Here is a 4,320-nt window from a genome sequence, read left to right as displayed (position 1 = left end):
GCCAATCTGATCACATGGACCACAGCCTTGTCTAATTCAATGAAACTAAGCCATGCCGTGTGGGGCCACCCAGGACGGACAGGTCATGATGGAGAGGTCTGACAGAATGCGGTCCACTGGAGAAGGGAATGGCAACCCACTCCAGTATTCTTGCGTGAAAAATTCCATGGACAGAGTGGCCTGGTGGGCTACACTCCATGGGGTCGCAAAAAGTCGGACACGACTGAGCGACTTCATTTTCTTTTTTTCTGGACAGAAACCATTTGCATTAATCTTGTTACCTGAAAGCTCGGCCTCTCTGTACACCCTTGCCGAATCAAATCTCAGAGACAAGAGTTTTGGGTGAAGCAGGAAAGGGTAGCTTTATTGCTTTGCCGGGAGAAGGGAGACACACACTGGGCTTTTGCCTCGAAAACCTATGTGTCTCAAATCCAGAGAACTTAAGGATGGTTTTTATAATAGTGAGTCAAATGTAGGAGTCTTTGAAAAAAAGGCAACCCACTCCAGTACTCTTGCCTAGAGAATCCCATGGACAGAGGACCCTGGCTGGCTACAGTCCATGGTGTCGCAAGAGTCGGACGAGACTTAGTGACTAAACCACCACTTGACAAGATTGGGTGTGAAACTGCTTGCATTCCCTTAACCTCCAACTGGGTGGTTCCTCTCCTGAACTTGATGAACGGCTCTGGTCCCTTTCATCTTGCCTCAGGTAGCTTCTTCGCCACCACGCCTTCGTCGCCTCCCACATGGTCTAGCGGTTAGGATTCCTGGTTTTCACCCAGGCGGCCCGGGTTCGACTCCCGGTGTGGGAAAGAAGAAACTTTTGGGTTTCCCAGGTGGCGCTAGTGTAAAGAATTCTGTCAATGCAACAGACAGTAAGAGACTCGGTATTCTTTACCCTGAGTCACCAAGGAAGCCCTTGATTAGCAACTATTCAAATCTGCCCTTCCTAAATCAAGGGAAGTCATGGAGGCAGGAGTCTTGCCTAGGAGAAACAGGAATCAGAAAGATCTCCATGCCTGGGAGCCCCACGCGGCCCTTTTCAGTTTCATTATCAGCTTTCTACAAATTAACTTCTAGCCTTACATACTTTTTTAGGGCTTCCCTGGTGGCTCAGATGGTAAAGCGTCTACCGGCAATGCTGGAGACCTGGGTTCGATCCCTGGGTCAGGAAAATCCCCTGGAGAAGGAAATGGCAATTCACTCCAGTACTCTTGCCTGGAAAGTTCCATGGACAGAGGAGTCTGGTAGGCTACTGTCCACAGGGTCGCAAAGAGTCGGACACCACTGAGTGACTTTAATTACATACTTTTTTTTTTTAAATAAATTTATTTATTTTAGTTGGGGGCTAATTACTTTACAATATTGTAGTAGTTTTTGCCATACATTGACATGAATCAGCCATGGGTTTACATGTGTTCCCCTTCCTGGACCCCCCTCCCTACTTACATATTTTTAAGTGTTTTAATCAATAGTAAATAATAAATGAAATAAAAGTACACCCCTCTAAAGAACTGGATAATCCGCCTTCCAGGCAGATTCTTTACCAGCTGAGCCACAAGGGAAGCCCAAGAACACTGGAGTGGGTAGCCTGTCCCTCTGCTATCTGACCTTCCTGACTCAGGAATCGAACTGGAGTTTCCAGCATTGCAGGTGGATACTTTACCAATTGAGCTATCAGGGAAGCCCATAGTGTTTAAATGTTTTAATCAATTAAATGAAATAAAAGTACACTCCTCTCAAGAATTGGATAATCACTGATAAGACCTGCTAGGCAATGCCCCAAAATGTTAAAAAGAAATGCAATAATTCCTTTTAGCCTATTTCCAAACTTTGAGTAGTTTTTCCTTAACAAGAGTTAAGAACTAAGACTTAAAAAAAGAGAAACATGGCTTTCTCTTTCTTCTTTTCTTCTCTCTTTCTCTTCTTTTTCTCTCTCTTGAAGACTTCTAGAGTTTTGTACATACCAAGAACTATGCTAAACATTTTAGGACTATTAACGTGTTTAATCAGAGTAAAAGACAAATTATCCCAAATTTGATCTAGGGCAAAATGCTTTTGTAGGATCTAATTCACGGCTTCCCTCTAGGAAAAACAAAAACAAAATTTCTGAGAATATGTTGTCAACTAAAAAGATGCACAGGGTGAGAATTAAGTTTTATCGGGGGCAGAATGAGAACTGCAGCCTGGGAGACTGCGCCACCTCAGAGAGTTCTGAGGAACTATTCCAAAGAGGCAGTGGAGCAAGGTCAACATATCAGATGTTGGTGAAGGGGAAGTTCAATGCAATCAAGTGCCTTACAAAAAGTTTTCTATTAGTCAAGAGGAGCTGGTGTTACCATGAAGGGATTTAGTACTTTTCTAGACTTGAGGAGATACAAGGATTGGGATCATGAGATCAGTTTCTGAAAACAATGGCAGATTTTATTTTCTTGAGCTCCAAAATCACTGCAGACAGTGACTGCGGCCATGAAATTAAAAGACCATTGCTCCTTGGAAGAAAAGCTCTAACAAACCTAGACAGCGCATTGGAAAGCAGAGATCTCACTTTGACAACAAAGGTCCGTATAGTCAAAGCTATGGTTTTTTCAGTAGTCATGTATGGATGTGGGAGTTAGATCATCAAGAAAGCTGAGCGCCTAAGAATTGATGCTTTCAAACTGTGGTGCCGGAGAAGACTCTTGAGAGTCCCTTGGACAGTAAGGAGATCAAACCAGTCAGTCCTAAAGGATATCAACCCTGAATATTCATTGGAAGGACTGATGCTGAAGCTGAAGCTCCAATATTTTGGCCACCTGATGTGAAGGGCCGATTCATTGGAAAAGACCCTGATGCTGGGAAAGAGTGAGGGCAGGAGGAGAAGAGGGTGACAGAGGATGAGATAGTTGGATGGCATCACAGACTTAATGGACATGAGTTTGAATAAACTCCAGGAGATAGTAAAGGACAGGGAAGTCTGGGCTGCTGCAGTCCATGGGGTCACAAAGAGTTGGACACAAGTTAGCGACTGAACAACAAAGACCTGTTCCACCAGTTTCCCTAGAACACAGAATGCCTCACACTCCACCCTAAACTGCCTTCAGGGCATGTCAAAGGTCAACAACTGCAGCAGCACAGTATCCAGTCTCCACAGAGTCAGATGGCAAATGGCTTTGTTGCTGTTCAGTCATTGACAAACACTTTTGCAGGTACCAATTGGTAGTTGACAATGTTTAAATCTGGAGAAGGACATGACAACCCACTCCAGTATTCTTGCCTGGGAAATCCGATGGACAGAGGAGCCTGGGAGCGCCCATGGGGTCACAAAGAATCGGACATGACTGAGCAAGTGAGCACGGAGTTTAAAGCAATTTTCTGATGAATTTTAATGGGATCAAGACATTCTGGAAACTAGTTTCTTGTTGTTGTTCAGTCATTCAGTCATGTCCAACTCTTTGCGACCCCATGGACTGCAGCACACCAGGTTTTACTGTTCTTCACAATCTCCCCAAGCCTGCTCAAATTCATGTCCATTAAGTCAGTGATGCCATCCAACCATTTCATCCTCTGTCATCCCCTTCTCCTCTTGCCTTCTATTTTTCCCAGCATCAGGGTCTTTTCCAATGAGCCAGCTCTTCGCATCCGGAAGCCAAAGTATTGGAGCTTCAGCTTCAGCATCAGTCCTTCCAATAAATATTCAGGGTTGATTTCCTTTAGAATTGACTGGCTGGATCTCCTTGCTGTCCAAGGGACTCTCAAGAGTCTTCTCCAACACCATATTTCAAAAGCATCAATCCTTTGGTGCTCACACCAGGGAAGCCTGGTGTGCTACAGTCCACGGGGTCGCAAAGAGTCAGACACAGCTGAGCGACCTCCTTTATGGTCAACTCTCACATCTATACATGACTACTGGAAAAACCTTAGCTTTGACTATGCAGACCTTTGTTGGCAAAGTAATGTCTCTGTTTTTTTAATATGATGTCTAGGTTGGTCATAGCTTTTCTTCCAAGGAACAAGTGGCTTTTAATTTCACGGCTGCAGTCACCATCTGCAGTGATTTTGGAGCCCAAGAAACCTGTATGCAGGTCAGAAAGCAACAGTTAGAACTGGACATGGAACAACAGACTGGTTCCAAATAGGAAAAGAAGTCTGTCAAGGCTGTATATTGTCACCCTGCTTATTTAACTTATATGCAGAGTACATCATGAGAAACGCTGGGCTGGAGGAAGCACAAGCTGGAATCAAGATTGCCAGGAGAAATATCAATAATCTCAGATATGTGGATGACACCACCCTTATTATGGCAGAAAGTGAAGAAGAACTAAAGAGCCTCTTGATGAA

The 4,320-nt window shown here is 44.3% G+C and overlaps 1 non-coding gene across 1 annotated transcript; it reads left to right on the top strand.

Moving 5' to 3' along the window:
* The first annotated feature begins 740 nt into the window (after positions 1–740).
* TRNAE-UUC (transfer RNA glutamic acid (anticodon UUC)) lies at positions 741–812 on the top strand. The gene has a single exon. It is a non-coding gene; the product is annotated as a tRNA-Glu (tRNA).
* The last annotated feature ends 3,508 nt before the right edge of the window (positions 813–4,320 follow it).

The sequence above is a fragment of the Giraffa tippelskirchi genome, chromosome 3, assembly GCF_054371585.1.
Source record: "Giraffa tippelskirchi isolate mGirTip1 chromosome 3, T2T-mGirTip1v1.2.pri, whole genome shotgun sequence".
NCBI lineage: Eukaryota > Metazoa > Chordata > Mammalia > Artiodactyla > Giraffidae > Giraffa > Giraffa tippelskirchi.
The sequence above is the reverse complement of the archived record's forward strand: the minus strand, read 5'-3'. Positions and strand labels throughout refer to the sequence as shown.